Here is a 17,580-nt window from a genome sequence, read left to right as displayed (position 1 = left end):
TATTTTTAATTTCTTTTATTGTGCTCTTGATATCTGATTTGTTCTTTACCCTTGTTAAGGGTCTCACTAAGGTCCTCCACTTTTTTCTCCAGCCCAGTTAGTATCTTTATGATCATTACTTTAAATTCTCTATGAAGCATTTTACCTATATACATTTTATTTTGGTCTTCTGCTGTGGTTTTGCCCTTTTCTTTCATTTGGAAAAGATTTCTCTGTCTCTTCATTTTGTCTGACATTCTGTGTCTGTTTCTGTATGTTAGAAAAGTTCAGATGCTTCTCTTGCTCTTAAGGATAATAGCCTTATGAAGAAGAGCTTATACAGTGTCCTGCCATGCAATGCCCCTGTTTCCCAGGGTCTGGTATTTCAGTGAGTGTCTCCTTTGTTGTGAGTGCTCTGCTGTTGAGTCTTGGCCTCTTTTTCTTTTAGTCCAGTTGTATGCAGAGCCTCTCTTTGCCTATTGTGCACAGCACTTGTTTATGAAACAAGACCTGCCCTTCAACACTGCCAGAACTGAGGTCTCACAAAATGCATGATTCAGGAGATGTGATGTTGCTGGGTTTGCACAGGTCTTCTGGTGGAGGGGCCTGTATCATGTAGACTCAGACATTTGTAACTGGGAAGGGCTGATCTGCTGAAGCATGGGGTGACAGGTTTGGTGCAAGCAAGTTAGGAAAGGAGTATTGGCACCATACTGGTTCTTATAGTCAGCCATTGTTTATGCTGGGGCAGGGGAGGAAATTGGTACCTGACAGCTCCTATTTTTCCTGGAGTGGCCCCCCCATGGTCCCTGTCTTTCTATGCCATGCGCTAAGATGGGCAAATATCTCTCTCCTCTCTCTCTCTCTCTCTCTCTCTCTCTCTCTCTCCCTCTCTCTCTCATCTGCCCCTGCTGTTTTTCAAACTGCTGGTTCTATGCTGTATCTGCAAGGGCTGTTTGTGGTGCTGTATCTTAAGAGTAGGGTCTCCACTTCATAATGCCTTCCATGCTCTTCCAGAGCCAAGCACACTGATTTTTTTTTAATTCCAGGGCTTAAATCCTACTGGTTTTAATAACTTATGAAATTTGCCCCCCTCAGCTATGAAGGCAAATATCATGGGAATATATGCTCTGTGTTCATGGCTTCTTTATGTGAAAGACTTTTCTTCACTTCTGTGCACCACTTGCTCCTTCTCCACTGCAGAGAGTCATAGCCCATTTCATTGCCCTTCCTAACTTCTTCAGTGTGCTTTCTTATCTGCCTTTAGTTGTGAAGTGTGTTCTGTCCATCTTCAGGTCACTGCCTGAGTTATTTACACTGTTATGGATGTTATCTAGTTGTATCCATGGGATGAGGTGAGCTTAGGTTCCTCCTACTCTGCCATCTTTCCAGATGACCTTTCTGTTTTATTTTTTCTTAGTAGCCCCCAGGAATCTACAGTATGTTTTTTTGTTTTTTGTTTTGTTTGTTTGTTTGTTTGTTTGTTTTGGCTTGGTTTTTTTGGCACTGTGAGACTGGAAAATGAGCTAATATATCAGGAAAGTGCCAAAGAAGATGGATTGTTGGACACAAGGTACAAGTCTTTCTGTCACCTGATGGAAGTTGGAAAGAGACTCTTTTGTCTGTTCACTCTGTGCTGAGCCAGGAGGAGTGGCTCTGGCAATTGACAGTCCAATCTTCCTTGAGTTCCCACTGGCCCAAGAGTGGCTAGATTACACCATATACCATCAGGCCTCTAGTATACCAGAGTGTGAATCCCATAAGTTGGACAGTAATCAGTGTCCTGAGTACCCAGAAGAAGTCAGGATATTAGTCATACAGTGCACCTTTTTTCCATTTTTCCTTCAAGGACAGTTGGAAGCTGAAGAGTTTTGGTCCACTTGCTCCCTGTTGAGCCTAGTGGTAGGCACTGCCCTTCTGTACTTTTCTTTTTTCATTGTCGATAGCTGGCTTGGGTATGCTATGTCTCTTGTCCTGTCAGAACTCTGAGACAAGGTAGACAGAATTCATAACTCTGGATAACCCCGAGAAAAGTTGAGATACTGATATGTGATGCACCTCCATCTCTCCCCATGTAAAAACTGGCATCTGACATTTTTCAACTGCTGTCTCTGTGCTTATCTTGGGGAAGTGGCTATGGCAACTGCAAATCTGAATTTCAGTTTTGGTTTTCACTGGCTTCAAATAGCTGAAACATGCTATGTCCCATGTTCCATTAGTGTTCTAAAACAATATATACATAAACTAGTCTTCTCTGTAGCCCCTGGAAATATTTAGGAATTGTATATGCAGTGCTTCACTTTTCCACCCCAGGAATAAGCTGGTTGCCAGGAATTTTCAACTGCTAGTTCTGTGCTGGGATGGGAGAAGGAGTTATGACTACTGCCATTTCTAGCAACCTAGTATGTCATGTCCCATCAGCCCTCCACGACAAGGTAGACAGACGTCAGTCCTCTGCATAGACCCCAGAAACTTTGGGGTACAGATGGACATATAGTACATCTCTTTCCCCTCCCAGTGAGAAGTTGGAAAGTATTGCCATGATCATATGGTGCTGTTCTGGAGGTAAGGATTATGGCAAGAAAATATTTCAAATGTCCCTACTGGCTTTGATGTATCTGGTTTCACACTTATCCTGGGTGCAGGAACTTTTTTACTAGTTTCTGAACTTCTTGCAGAGAGAATATTCCCCAGAATTGTTTAATTGGTGTGCTCATAAGGGAAATACGGTCCAGGGATTCCAATTTTGCCATCTTGCTGAACAGCATTGACCAATTTTAAAGAGGAGGTTTCCTAACAACACATTCTTTCTTCTCCCTTTATTTGCATCAATTTTCCTTCATTTCTGAAGATTTCTGATAGTTTCTCTAGATACAGAATTCATCATTGCTAGTTCTTTGATTTCATTACTTGAAAATGCTGCACCACTTTCTTCTGGATGTAATCCACTTATATTAGGGAGGGCAATCTTCTTTACTGAATCTACCAATTCAAATGTTAATCTCATTGAGAAATACTTACACAGACACACCCTGAATTATATTTTATCAAATGTCTGGGCATCCTAGACATAACAATATTTTAATTGAGTATAGAGTGATATGTTATCTACTTCATTTCTTAAATTTATTGAACACCTAATATGTGCCACATGCCTTACATATATTATGGAATATAATTCATAAACTAAACCAGTAAGGTAGGTATTATCATTATTCTAATATTTACAGGATGTTACTTATTTAGTCCCTACATTCCTACAACACTTGAGGATTTTATCATACTGTATTGTAATTGTTTATTTATAAAATTTTTAATCATACAAAGTACTCTTATTCTTTGCCAAATAGGCAACAGTTGTCAAAAAGCACTAATATGTATATTCTGAAAACTGATGTGAGTTAATATTTGTTGGCTTTGAACAGAGAATCCAAATGGGTTCTAGAGTTTGAACATGTTATTTGATGTAATTACAACAATCAACACTGATTCACAAGTACATGAAATTTTCATATGACTGAAACACACAGAATTTTAACATCAATAATGTATTCACAATGACATTTGATAGCTACATCAGGCACAACATATGTACAATGCAGTTAAATATGAAAAGAATAAGTGAATTGTTTTTCAAAAATCTTAAGAATTTTCCATAAAAAAATGACTTTAGTTCTTTATGAAAATAGAAGGCTTTATTGCTGTCAATAATTTCAAGTTAAAGTTAGGTATGCAGGGGATCCCTGGGTGGCGCAGCGGTTTAGCGCCTGCCTTTGGCCCAGGGCGCGATCCTGGAGACCCGGGATCGAATCCCACGTCAGGCTCCCGGTGCATGGAGCCTGCTTCTCCCTCTGCCTATGTCTCTGCCTCTCTCTCTCTCTCCCTCCGTGACTATCATAAATAAATAAAAATTTAAAATAAAAAAAAAGAAATGATTTACTCAAAAAAATAAAAAAATAAAAATAAAAAAATAAAGTTAGGTATGCAGAAATATCACATGGAATATCTAATCAAATCCAAGTTTGGTGATGATTAAATACCTTATTGCAAAGTGTTTCAAATTTTTGGCTCAAATTTAACATATAAATTGTAGTTAAGCATTATTTTCTTAATTAGATTACGACATACTTTTACCAATCATGAATAAAGTTGCTTGTCTATACTAGCTATCAATATAAGCCACAAAAAAAAAAATTATAAGCCACAAAAGAAAAGGTGTGTTCTAGAAATCAGCATTATTCCCCTGGGCATTAAAAGGGAAGACATATTATAAAGAAAGACCTATTGTCAAAGTAATAGTCACATTGCATGTAAATCATTTCCTTCATAACAATATCTATCTCAATGAGTTATGACTCAAAGGGCAAATTCACTCAATTCAATCACTGATTATTAAAATGTTGGATGAAATAGTAACTTTCTTCATTATTTTAGAAATTGATCAATTTGATTAATTGATCAAAGTGGTTAAAAATAGCTTAGAAATCAACTGCATTAATTCTCAACTCAGTGTGAATTTACACAGTCTGCACTCTCTCTTGCTCAGCATATTATTAGTATATTGGTCTTGACATTTGAATTGAACGGGCACTGAGGGGGGCACTTGACGGGATGAGCACTGGGTGTTATTCTGTATGTTGGTAAATTGAACACCAATAAAAAATAAATTTATTAAAAAATATTATATATATCGTATTATTCAATCAAGGTGAAGGTAAATTTCAGTGATAAAATGTTTCCCTTCCACCCATACCCACACCTAACATAGTGCCTGCGACTTAGTAAGTACTAATAAAATGGAGAGTAAGCATGTGGATCCATGTTTTATTCTTCTAGATTTAGTGATATGTCCAGTATAATATGCCATTATCTTCAGAAGATGATATATCCTACACCTCTTTGGAAACTCATCACCTAGATCAGAGCATTGTACATATTAGGAACTCAATAAATGCTGTTAGTGAAGCATATAAAAATCAATGGCCTTCCTCAGTCATCATGCTGTTTGATCTCTAGAGGAGTTGATTGTGATATCCATCATCTCCTTTAATGTTTCTCTATGTGATCAATTCGACGCAACAGATGTATTAAATATATATTGAGTGCAATACACCATACATAGGCATGAGAAAGAACAAGAGAAAAACACATAATGTGCAGTCCTTACTTTCAGAGTGGGTAAGATAAATAAATACAGAAATCATTCTAGCATAAGACTAGATGCATGGGCTTGCTAAGACACAAAGTGTTATGTAGGTTGTAACTAATAGCATCTTTTTCTTTAATTTGTAAGACATATATGGTTTCTAAGATCCATTTGGATACAAACCATTCACTGCAGAAACTTAGGGCAAACATAACATTAATCTCTTTTGGACACTTAAAAGCCATTTTGCTTCTTTCTTAGCAATATACTACAGAACTCAGTGTCTGCAAATATGAGTAATATTTGTTTTAAGAAGGAAAATAGTAAAAACCTTTGGCTTCTGAGAAGGAGCACATCCAGAAGGAATGCTATTGCTATTTTCTGGAGATAAAGAGAAAGAATTGATGTTTTTCCCCTAGTAGGTAGGAGGATTTTCTCTAAAAATTTTAAACTTGTATATTGTGCAAAACAATTCCTACCCTTCATGGAACAGTTTTATGGTAAGCATAAAAAGAAGCACTATCCTCTATCATTTTTCTCTATCTTTAGTAATAGACATTTCTGAAAAAAACTTTCATTAATACAAGTCCTAAAAATCTTTATTACAACAAGGAGTAAAGTGAACATTATCCCATACACTAAAATATCAATATAAGTTACTCCAGGGAGAAGGATATGCCCTGAAATAAAAATGTCAGTCCGGCTAAGAAAAAATGAATACAGCCAGCCAAATTGACCAGATTAAAAAGAAGTGATCGGAGAATTGTGTAGAAATAGCCATGATATAGAGCAATAAAGCAGAAATAGTTAACAAAACACACTCTCCATGCATAAGATTTTGCATAAGGTTTAACAAATATGATTTCTGAATCAGTGAAGTGAGGAATAAAAGGAAATGGACATAATCCAATAAGGAACACTTAAGGACTAAGAAGTGAAAATATTAATGGATGCCAGAATGTAAGTGTCAGTGGACTTGTCTTTGGGGCCTCATTTTAAGGAAATTTTTTCAACTACGTGTTGCAGGAAATACCACTAATGTTCTTTCCTTCTTAGAGATTTGGAATGCACAGCTCCCTGAACATGGTGGTAGCATATGTGTGCTAGATGTGGCTTTCTGAATAAGCAAACATGTGAATAAAAGCTTTAGTTTTAAACCCAAACTAAACAAGAGTTCTAAAGTTTTCTCATAACTTTATTATCTTCAATTTTATTCATCACGGACACGTTTGTTTAACCCATTTCCTCTGAAGCTGAACCTCAACCAGCAGCCTCAACTCGTATTTACAATAAACTTCTGTCAACCCAGACATGAAAAACCACAAGTGTAAGATCACCAAACTGTCATTCACTACCCTGTTCAAGGATTATTGATCTTCATAATGATGCTTTATTTCAGTAAATCTTGAACTCCATTTTAAAAACTTAAAAAATTGTACTCTGTTGTAGCCCTCATAAAATCATATATTTCATATGATAATATCAAACAACTACAGAATATGAAAAAGATATTGGAGAAAAACGGAAAATGCAGTTGAATAGATAAATGGGTGAAGGAAATCTACATTTACCAAATACTATATTTGTCATTCATGGAGAAAATACCTCATGGAAATCTTATTACAGTGTATGAGGTACATGTTATTATCCCTATTGGGAATCAAAGAGGTCAAAGTTTACTTTGTCCCAAATTCCAATTAGTAAATGGTAGAATGATATATGACTCATGTCTGTCACTAAAACTCTGAGTCTTAACCATTCTGGTTCAGTTAGAGAAACTTATGGAATAGGTACTAAAATCCTTTAAAACAGCTTAAATATGTAAATTACAAAATATAAGCAGTGTATTAGGCAGATTAGAGTGGTAATTGGAGCAAGAAATAAAAAGAGGTAAAATATAAAAATAAGAAAGAGCCAGGTGACAGATGTGAGATACAGATATCTGTTTTGACAAAAATAATGTGTTATCCAATAAATACATGAACTAAGAGAATGGTAGCAGGATTACAAAGGAGGGAATGTTAATGAGATATGAAAGAAATGATTGGGTGTAGAAGGTAAGATAGATATATAAAAGAGGAGTAACCCAAACCAGGGTGTTTTGTCTGAAGAGCTTCCATCCCTTTATGACACATTCCAAGAGGATCTATTCTGTGGAAGTATCACATCTATTTATAGCACCCAAAAACCTGTGAATAAAGTTGAGTGAAACGTTTTAAGAAGGAACAAAATAATGCCTGTCAGGAAGATAGGAAGACAGTATGTTCATAGTGTCTGTGAAGGAAACAAAACAGTGATATTTTGTCCTCATTTATTACAAGATCCCTAACATTTACACCTCAAGCATTTTTTTTTTTTTAGCTGGAAGAAAGTCATCATCTAAATCACAGGATGTGGCATGTTTTAAAAAGAATTTTGGGCAGCTGAGAGGTAATTTTAAGCAGAGACAAAAGTTGTAACTTGTAAGCTGACTGCTAGAAAATCACTTCATGAAGTTGGCTGGATTTTTTTTCTGCCTCTGATTCTCTTCTTCTAAATTACCCATTTCCTTTTCTTCTTCAGTTATTGTCTTTTCCTGGTGCTGCACTGGATAGCAAATTAATATTCATTCAAGTAAACATTTAACTAGAAATGGTAAAATTGTGATAGGAAGACTTCTGATTACTGGTTCAGCATGTAAGGAGCTTAGAAGTCATCACTTTCATCCTCACAACAAAAGAAAAGCTAAACACACTGAAAACAAATAGCTCTTCTTAGATTAATGAGCAAATTGAAATGACATGGAAAACAGTGCCTTCAAAATTGAAGACACAAACGGAATCACAGAATACCCTAACAGATACTACAATTGGTGCCAATACTAGAGTAGGAAATTTTAAACTATACTTGACAAATACCTGGAGACCAGGTATGGAGAAGCTTGAGAGGTAAAATCTCTGAGGGTGGTGACTAGTTTTAGAGGAGCCCTTCACATTTTTATGTATTTTGCCATCAAGAGCCCTATCACATTCTTTTTTTTTAATTTTATTTATTTATTTATTTATTTATTTATTTATTTTTATTTATTTATTTATGATACCCACAGAGAGAGAGAGAGAGAGAGAGGCAGAGACACAGGCAGAGGGAGAAGCAGGCTCCATGCACTGTGAGCCCGACGTGGAATTCGATCCCGGGTCTCCAGGATCGCGCCCTGGGCCAAAGGCAGGCGCTAAACCGCTGCACCACCCAGGGATCCCCACCCTATCACATTCTTAAAGAGAGGTTGCAAAACTGGTGCAGCCACTCTGGAAAACAGTATTGAAATTCCTCAAAAAAGAACTACCCTTTGACTCAGCAATTGCACTACTAGATATTTATCCAAAGGATACAAAAATACTGATTTGAAGGGGCACATGCTCTCCAATGTTTTCAGCAGCAATGTTCACAACAGCCAAACTATGGAAAGATCCCAAATGTCTATTGACTGATGAATGGATAAAGAAGATGTGATCTATATCTATATCTATATCTATATCTATATCTATCTTCACCTTATGTGAAAATCTTTTTATAGATAGATAGATAGATGATAGATAGATAGATAGATATAAATAGATAGATGATAGATATAGATGATATAGATATAGATATAGATATAGATATAGATATAGATAGATATAGATATATAGATAGATATCTCAGCCATCAAAAAGAATGAAATCTTGTAATTTGTGATAATGTGGATAAAAATAGAAAGTATTATGGTAAGTGAAATAAATCAAAGAAAGATAAATACCACATGGTTTCATTCATATGTGGAATTTAAGAAACAAAACAGAAAATAGGGGAAAGGAAGGAAAAATAAAAATAAAAATGAAATAAAATGAAGAAAGAAAGAGAGATGAACCATAAGAGACTCTTAACTAAAGGAAACAAACTGAGGGTTGCTGGAGAAAAGGGGGATGCAGGATAGGGTAATGAAGTGATGGGAATTAATAAGGATACCTAATGATATAATGAGCACTGGGTATAAGATGCAACTGATGAAACAACAAATTCTATCCCAAAATTAATAATAGACTATATTTTAACTAACTTGAATTTAAATAAAACCAAAAACAGAGGTTACAAGAAAAATCTTCCCATGCTTCTGGCAGTGGCAGAAGAAGAGAACCAATTTTGAAATATGCCAAAAGCATTATTTTCTTCTTAACAAGGCTTGCCATCAGGGGAAAATATTCTACCAGAATCCAACTAATTGGGGTTATTCCAGAGTCTAACCAACATACAGTAAGGGAATTATCTAACTCTAGCCTCCTCTGTTATTCCTATCAAACCTACAGGGGAGAAAAATAGAAGCATTTACAAAGTCCATAGTCCAGACACATCAGCTCACTAAAAGATTGAAATCTAATCATAGTACTAAAGGATGCTTCTCCTGTGCCACACATTACCACCAAGTCAATAGGACTCCTTGGTAATAGAGGAATTAAACAGAAAGAACTGCACCTCTTACACCTTATTTAAAAAAAAAATTTGTAAGGAAACCCAAAGACAATAAAGAAGATAAAATCAAAGACACCAAATAAGATTCTAGCTTTTTGCATCTACAGCTACAGCAAGCAGGAAATACAGCCTAACTTCTAGCCAGACAAACAGACCCTTGTGTGAAAAGCCTCTTTACCTCAGTTCTCTTTACCTAGTATATGGTGTCCAACTTTCAAGGCATACAAAAACCACACATATATACACAAAGAGTTTGAAGAAACAGAAAAAAACACTAAAACCAAATGAAGACATGCAGAGATGTTTAAAGTATAAGACTAGAACTTTCAAAAAGCTACAATTAATATGCTAAGGGCTGTAAAGAATAAAGTGGACAACAAGCAAGAACAGATGGAAACTCCAAGAAAGAACCAAAATTAAGCACAAGAAATCAAAAACACTGTAATATAAATAAGGAATGTCTAATCAATTGATGGATAGAGCTGAGGAAAAAACAGTGAGTTTGAAGGCATGTCAATAGAAATTTCTCAACCAGAAATGCAAAGATAAAAATTGGGAAAAAAAAGGGCAAAACTGAATATCCTAGCACCATAGGAAAATTGCAAGTGATATAACACTTTATAATGGGAATATCAGAAAGAGAAGAAAGAAGGAGAAGAAATTGTTGAAATAATTACTGAGAATTTAACAAAATTAATGACAGAAATCAAAGCACAGACATAGGAATCTCAAAGAACACCAAGCAGGAAAAATACCAAAAAAATCTACATTTATCCATATTGCAAACTGCAGGAAATTAAAGACAAAGAAAAAAATCTAGAAAGAAGCCAGAGGGACAAAAACCTTACTTATAAGAAGAACAAATATATTAATTAAATTGTAATTTTCATCAGAATCCATGCAAGCAAGAAAATAGTGAAATATTTAAATTATTTAAAGAAAAAAAATCCCTACTAACCTAGAATCTGTAATCAGTGAAGTTTTCCTTCAAAAGTGGAAGAGAACTAGAGTTTCTCAGACAAATGACAATTAAGGGACTTTTTTGCCAGTATATCTGTCATGCAAGACTTATTAATTATTCTTTTTTGGAAAAGATTTTATTTATTTATTTGAGAGAGAGAGAGCATGAATAAGGGGGGGAGGAGGGGCAGAGGGAGAGGCAGAAGCAGACTCCCCGCTGAGCAGGGAGCCCAAGGTGGGTTTCAATCTCAGAACTCCAGGATTATGGCCTGAGCCAAAGACAGATACTCAACTAATTGAGACACTTAGGTGCCCCAATATTAAATATTCTTAAGGAAAGGGGAAAATGATATAGATCAGAAACTTTGATCTACATAAAGAAAGGAAGGGCACTAGAGAAGTAATAAACAAAGGTAAATAAATGTTATTTTTCTTTTCTCAAATGATGTGATAAATAACAGTTTGTTCAAAAAAGTAACAGCAATAAACTGAAATGAATGAGACAAGTTTTAAGAGATGGATGAGAAAATTGGAATGATTCTGTTATAAGATACTTGCACTACCTGTGAAGCAGTACAGTGTTATTTGAAAATGGACTTGGCTTAGTTGCAAATATATACTACAAATTGTGGGGCAATCACTAAAAACAAAACCTTTTAAAAAAGTATATTGATATCTTACGAGAGGAAAGAAAATAAAATTATTTAAAATGCTGAATTAGAACTAGAGAAGCCATTGTCACCATTTCTTTTAGCATTGAAAAAAGACTTGCTTAGGGATCCCTGGGTGGCGCAGCAGTTTGGCGCCTGCCTTTGGCCCAGGGCGCGATCCTGGAGAACCGGGATCGAATCCCACGTCGGGCTCCCGGTGCATGGAGCCTGCTTCTCCCTCTGCCTGTGTCTCTGCCTCTCTGTCTCTCTGTGTGACTATCATAAATAAATAAAAATTAGAAAAAAGACTTATTTTAAAAAAAAAGAAAAAAGACTTGCTTAAAACAGTAAGGCAAGAAAATAAAAGGCAAACTGGAAAAGAAAAAAATGTGGGGATAAAGGGACACTCATGTACTATTGTTGGGAATGCAAACTCGTGCAGCCACTGTTGAAAACAATATGGGATACAGTCAACAAAACTAAAAGACAACCTACAGAATGGGAGAAGATATTTGCAAATGACATATCAGATAAAGGACTAGTTTCCAAAATCTATAAAGAACTTATTAAACTCAACACCAAAGAAACAAACAATCCAATCATGAAATGGGCAGAAGACATGAAGAGAAATCTCACAGAGGAAGACATGGACATGGCCAACATGCACATGAGAAAATGCTCTGCATCACTGGCCATCAGGGAAATACAAATCAAAACCACAATGAGATACCACCTCACACCAGTGAGAATGGGGAAAATTAACAAGGCAGGAAACAAATGTTGGAGAGGATGCAGAGAAAAGGGAACCCTCTTACACTGTTGGTGGGAATGTGAACTGGTGCAGCCACTCTGGAAAACTGTGTGGAGGTTCCTCAAAGAGTTAAAAATAGACCTGCCCTACGACCCAGCAATTGCACTGTTGGGGATTTACACCAAAGATTCAGATGCAATGAAACGTCGGGACACCTGCACCCCGATGTTTCTAGCAGCAATGGCCACAATAGCCAAACTGTGGAAGGAGCCTCGGTGTCCATCGAAAGATGAATGGATAAAGAAGATGTGGTTTATGTATACAATGGAATATTACTCAGCAATTAGAAACGACAAATACCCACCATTTGCTTCAACGTGGATGGAACCCACCATTTGCTTCAACGTGGATGGAACTGGAGGGTATTATGCTGAGTGAAATAAGTCAATCGGAGAAGGACAAACAGTGTATGTTCTCATTCATTTGGGGAATATGAATAATAGTGAAAGGGAATATAAAGGAAGGGAAAAGAAATGTTGGGAAATATCAGGAAGGGAGACAGAACATAAAGACTCCTAACGCGGGGAAACGAACTAGGGGTGGTGGAAGGGGAGGAGGGCGGGTGTTGGAGGGGAATGGGTGATGGGCACTGAGGTGGACACTTGACGGGATGAGCACTGGGTGTTTTTCTGTATGTTGGTAAATTGAACACCAATAAAAATTAATTTAAAAAAAGAAAACAATATGGGGGATGCTCAAAAAATTAAAAGTAGAAATACCATATTATCCAGTATTCCACTATTGGGCATTTCTCCAAAAAAATGAAAACACTAATTCAAAAAGATATATGCACCCTTATATTTATTGTAGTGTTATTTATATTAGCCGATATACGGAAACAACTGAAGTGTCTATCAATAAATGAATGGATAGTGAAGAAGTGGTATATATAAACAATGAAATATTACTCAACCATAAAAACGTAGATCTTGCTGTTTGTGACAACATAGATGGAAACAGAGGGTATTATACTAAATGAAATAAGTCATATAAAGACAAATACTATATGATTTCATTGTATGTGAAGTAAAAAAAAGAAACAAATGATAAAAGTAGAAACAGACAAATAAATACAAAGAACTAGTAGTTGCCAGAAGAGAAGAAAAGGGAGGGATGGGCAATATGGATAAAGGGGAGAGAGAGGCACAGACTTCCAGTTATAAAATAAACAATTCACAGGGATTCCTGGGTGGCTCTGCGGTTGGGCACCTGCCTTCGGCTCAAGTCATGATCCCGGGATCCAGGATCAAGTCCTGCATCAGGCTCCCTGTGAGGAGCATGCTTCTTCCTCTGCCTATGTCCCTGCCTTTCTCTTTCAGTCTGTGTCTCTCATGAATAAATAAATAATCTTAAAAAAATAAAACAATTCACAAAGATGAAATGTACAATATAAGGAATAAAAGTCAATGGAATTGTAATAGGTTATATGGTGACAGATGTTAGTTACCCTTGGGGTGAAAATAACATAACATATTGACTTCTTAATCACTGTATTGTACACCTGAAACTAATGTAACATTGTACGTCAGCTATGTACTTCAATAAAAAATGAAGTAAAATGATCTCTACTTAGACAATAGAGTATATGCAGAACTCTTAAAGTTCCATTTAAACATATTAAAATACACAAATACAGCACTGTTGTAAGATAAAACTTAATAAATAAAATGTAGTTGTGTTTCTCTATGAATAATAAAAAATCTGAAAAAGAAATTAAGAAAGAAATTCCATTTACAAATGCAAAAAAAATACTATAATAAATTTAACAAAAAAGGCACATGACAATGAAAACTACAAAATGTTGCTGAAATAAATTTTTAAAAATAACAATAAAGAAAAAGATATCCATGTTCATGGGTTGAAGACTTAATAATGTTAAAATACAAATACTAACCAAAATTATATACATATTTGTTTCAGGAATAGAAAAATCCATTAAAAAATTTACATGGAATATCCATGGATCCTGAGTAGTGAAAACAAGACTGAAAAAGAAGAAAAAAGTTGAAAAGTCACACTTCTTGAATTCAAAGTTGCAGAAATCAAAATAGTGTGAAACAAAATGGAAATGTAAGAGGTTTTTACAAATTCCTCACCAATTTTGACAATCGCACATAAATGAGAGTGCCTTTGTATAAGTCCAGGAATCCAGTGAAGAAGTTTCAGCACAACATTGTAACAACAACAAAAACAACACAAATTAATAACTATTAAAATTGAAATAATTGAACAGGATAAGAGAAAGTTTCATTTTACCTTCATCACCTGTCCCTCAATGAAGCATAGCTAAGGGCTAAGGGAGACCTTGTTGGCCCATGATTTCTTTCATGGAGAAACAGAGAGGAGGAGTGAGTGCCTACTGCCCTCAGCTGTGCATAAAGCTGTCAAAGAGGCCTATCTCCTTCTTAATCCATCCAGAATACTGAGCCATGAGCTGGACAAATGGAGTGGATTAAGCAGTTTAGGCAAAAGCAGTGAGTGCTCAGAATTTTAAAATGGATCAAAGGGATGTGGATCCTAGTAACTACTTTGCAAACTCCATCAGGAAGCATGCCAACTAAATTCTGGGGGACACCTAACCTACAATTTCCCCAACTGGCCCATGACCACCCCTGATGCTCTGTGCTCCTCACCCACATGAACCTCTACCTTATGACTTACTCCTTATGCTTATTCTCAAGTTCATGAAGAGAAACATTTTGCAAATGACTACAGAGCATGCTTAGAAATCCTGTCCAATTCTTCAGGATTGGGAGAAAGCAGAGAAGCTTAAGCATTCAGCATTGCCCTAAGGAAAGAAAATGGGAGGCTGCCAGCACCCAATCTGGCTTTGCATGATAGAGAGAAGGCATACAATAGGCTTTTTTAAAGTTTTTACTTAAATTCCAGTTAGTTAACATAAAATTCCAGTGAAATATTGGTTTCAGTTGTACAATTTAGTGATTCAACATTTTCTTTTTTTTCACATTTTTTAAATAATAAATTTATTTTTTATTGGTGTTCAATTTACCAATGTACAGAATAACACCCAGTGCTCATCCCGTCAAGTGCCCCCCTCAGTGCCCATCACCCATTCACCCCCACCCCCTGCCCTCCTCCCCTTCCACCACCCCTAGTTCGTTTCCCAGAGTTAGGAGTCTTTATGTTCTGTCTCCCTTTCTGATTCAATATTTTCATACAACCTCCAGTCTTTATCACAAATGCACATCTTAATCCCACCACTTGTTTAACGCATCCCCACACTCCCCTCCCCTCTGGTAACCATCAGTTTGTTCTCTACAGTTAAGAGTATTTTTTTATTAGCTTCTCTCTCTCGTTCCTCCCCCATTATCATTTGTCTTGTTTCTTAAATTCTACATATAGGTGAAATTATATGGTATTTGCCTTTCTCTGACTTACTGATTTCACTTAGCATAATACTCTCAGCCCTACCCATGTCATCATACCACCCTGAAAGTGCTTATCTCTTCTGATCTCAGAAGCTAATCAGGGTTGGGCCTAGTTAGTACTAGGATGGGGAAGGCATAGCATCCTATGAATTCTCACTCAAGAGGGAAAAGTGGTTAAGCAAGCTTATGCATTAGGAAGGGCTAAGAAAGTCTCAGAATCATTAGCAGTCTGAAAGAAGGTATTACTTTCCCAAAGCCAGACTATAAAGGCTGGAGAAGATGACTACTTCTTCAAATTCAGACTGTAGTGCAAGACTTCAAAGAACATGAAAAATCAAGAAACATGATACCACCAAATGAACACAATATTTTTCAGTAACTGACCACAAAAAATGAGATTTGCTCAATAAATAATACAAAATAGTTATTTTAAGGAAAATCAATGAGTTACAGAAAATACAAAATTGACTAAAGAATTGACTAAAATTGACTAAAGAAAAGAATTGACTAAAATTTAAAAGCAATACATGAGCAAAGAAATTTAACAGAGATAAAATCTTTAAAAAAAAGACCACATAGAAATTATAGAGCTAAAGAATATAATATATAAAATAGAAAATGCAGTTGTAAGTAACAATAGTAGACTGGATCAAGCCAAAGAACAAATTTGTGAAGCTACTGACAGGATACTTAAGACTAGTCAGAATAGAATGAAGCAAAATGACTATAAAAGAACTCACGTAAAGAAAGCCTACACAATTAAAACATACCATAAAAAGAAAAAAAACACCTATGTATTTTTGGAATCCCAGGTGGAGAAAAAAAAGAGACAAATGGGCAGAAAACTTAAATAAAGAAATAAGGCTTACAACTTCAAATATCTCAAAAGAGATTTGGACATCCAAATTCATAAAGCTCACTCAAAAAATTCTGACCCAAAAATATATTCTCCAGAAACCTTGGTATAATGCAACTGTCTAAAAGCAAAAACAAAAAGAGTTTTTTAAAAGCAGCAAAAGAAAAAATAATCCTCACATACAAGAAAACCCCCATAAAGCTATGAATAAATTTCTCAACAGAAAATTTGTGGGCCACGAGAGAGTGGAATAATATATTCAAAGAACTGTAAAACAAAACACAAAAATAAAAACAACAAAACTCTGCCAACCAAGAATACTTCACCTGACAAAATTTCTTATCAGAAATGGAGAGACAAAGATTTTCCTAGCCAAAAAAAAAGAAGGAAACTGAAAGAGTTCATTGCCAATAGACCTGCCTTACAAAAATGCTTTTAAAAATGAGTCAGAAATATCAGAGAGGGTGACAGAACATGAAAGACTCCTAACTCTGGGAAACGAACAAGGGGTAGTGGAAGGAGAGGTGGGTGAGGCAATGGGGTGACTGGGTGATGGGCACTGAGAGGGGCACTTGACAGGATGAGCACTGGGTGTTACACTATATGTTGGCAAATAGAACCCCATTAAAAATATTTAAAAATAAATAAAAATAAATAAAAATTCTCCAAACTTAAAAAAGAATGCTAATCAGTAACATGAAAACATAAAGCACTGTGGTAGAGGTAAGTATATAGTCAAATCAAGGATACACTATTTCATTAATATGATGGCATGCAGATCACTTAACTCTAACATAAAGGTTAAAGGACAAAAGTATTAAAAGTAACTAGAGTTATAGTAACTTGTTAGTAGATGCCCAATGTGAAAAGATATAAAAAGATATAAATTAAAAAAAAATTAAAAAAAATTAAAAAAAATAAAAAATAAAAAAAAAAGATATAAATTATGACCTCAAAAAACAAAAAAGGTGGGTGACAAATAAAAGAGTAAAGAGTAAAGTTTTGTATGTGATAAAATTAAGCAGTTGTAAGTTTAAAGTAGACTATATATATAGTGCTTTTTTTAAGCTTTCTGGTAACTACAGCCAAATAACTACAGTAGATACGCAAAAATATAAAGAAAAGGGAATAAAAATGTACCACTATGGAAAATCACCAATTTAAGAAGAAAGGCAGTAAGAGAGAAATGAAGACATGAAGACATTACTTACAAAATAATCAGAAAACTATTAATAACATTTGTAAGTTTTTACCTATCAATAATAACTTTAAAAATAAGAATATTAAATTATCCAATCAAAAAG

At 35.4% G+C, this 17,580-nt stretch overlaps 1 protein-coding gene across 2 annotated transcripts in view; it reads right to left on the bottom strand.

Annotated features, from left to right (window-relative positions):
• Positions 1–17,580, bottom strand: part of P2RY10 (P2Y receptor family member 10) — a 304,372-nt gene that overhangs the window by 75,780 nt on the left and 211,012 nt on the right. The window contains exon 1 of one of the 2 annotated variants that reach the window (XM_072745019.1): positions 14,288–14,371. The exons of the other annotated variant lie outside the window; for it this stretch is intronic. The gene's annotated coding sequence lies outside the window, so the exon portion shown is untranslated. Of the gene's footprint in view, positions 1–14,287; positions 14,372–17,580 lie in introns of those variants that run through there. 2 annotated transcript variants of the gene reach the window in all.

The sequence above is a fragment of the Vulpes vulpes genome, chromosome X (assembly GCF_048418805.1).
Source record: "Vulpes vulpes isolate BD-2025 chromosome X, VulVul3, whole genome shotgun sequence".
NCBI lineage: Eukaryota > Metazoa > Chordata > Mammalia > Carnivora > Canidae > Vulpes > Vulpes vulpes.
The sequence above is the reverse complement of the archived record's forward strand: the minus strand, read 5'-3'. Positions and strand labels throughout refer to the sequence as shown.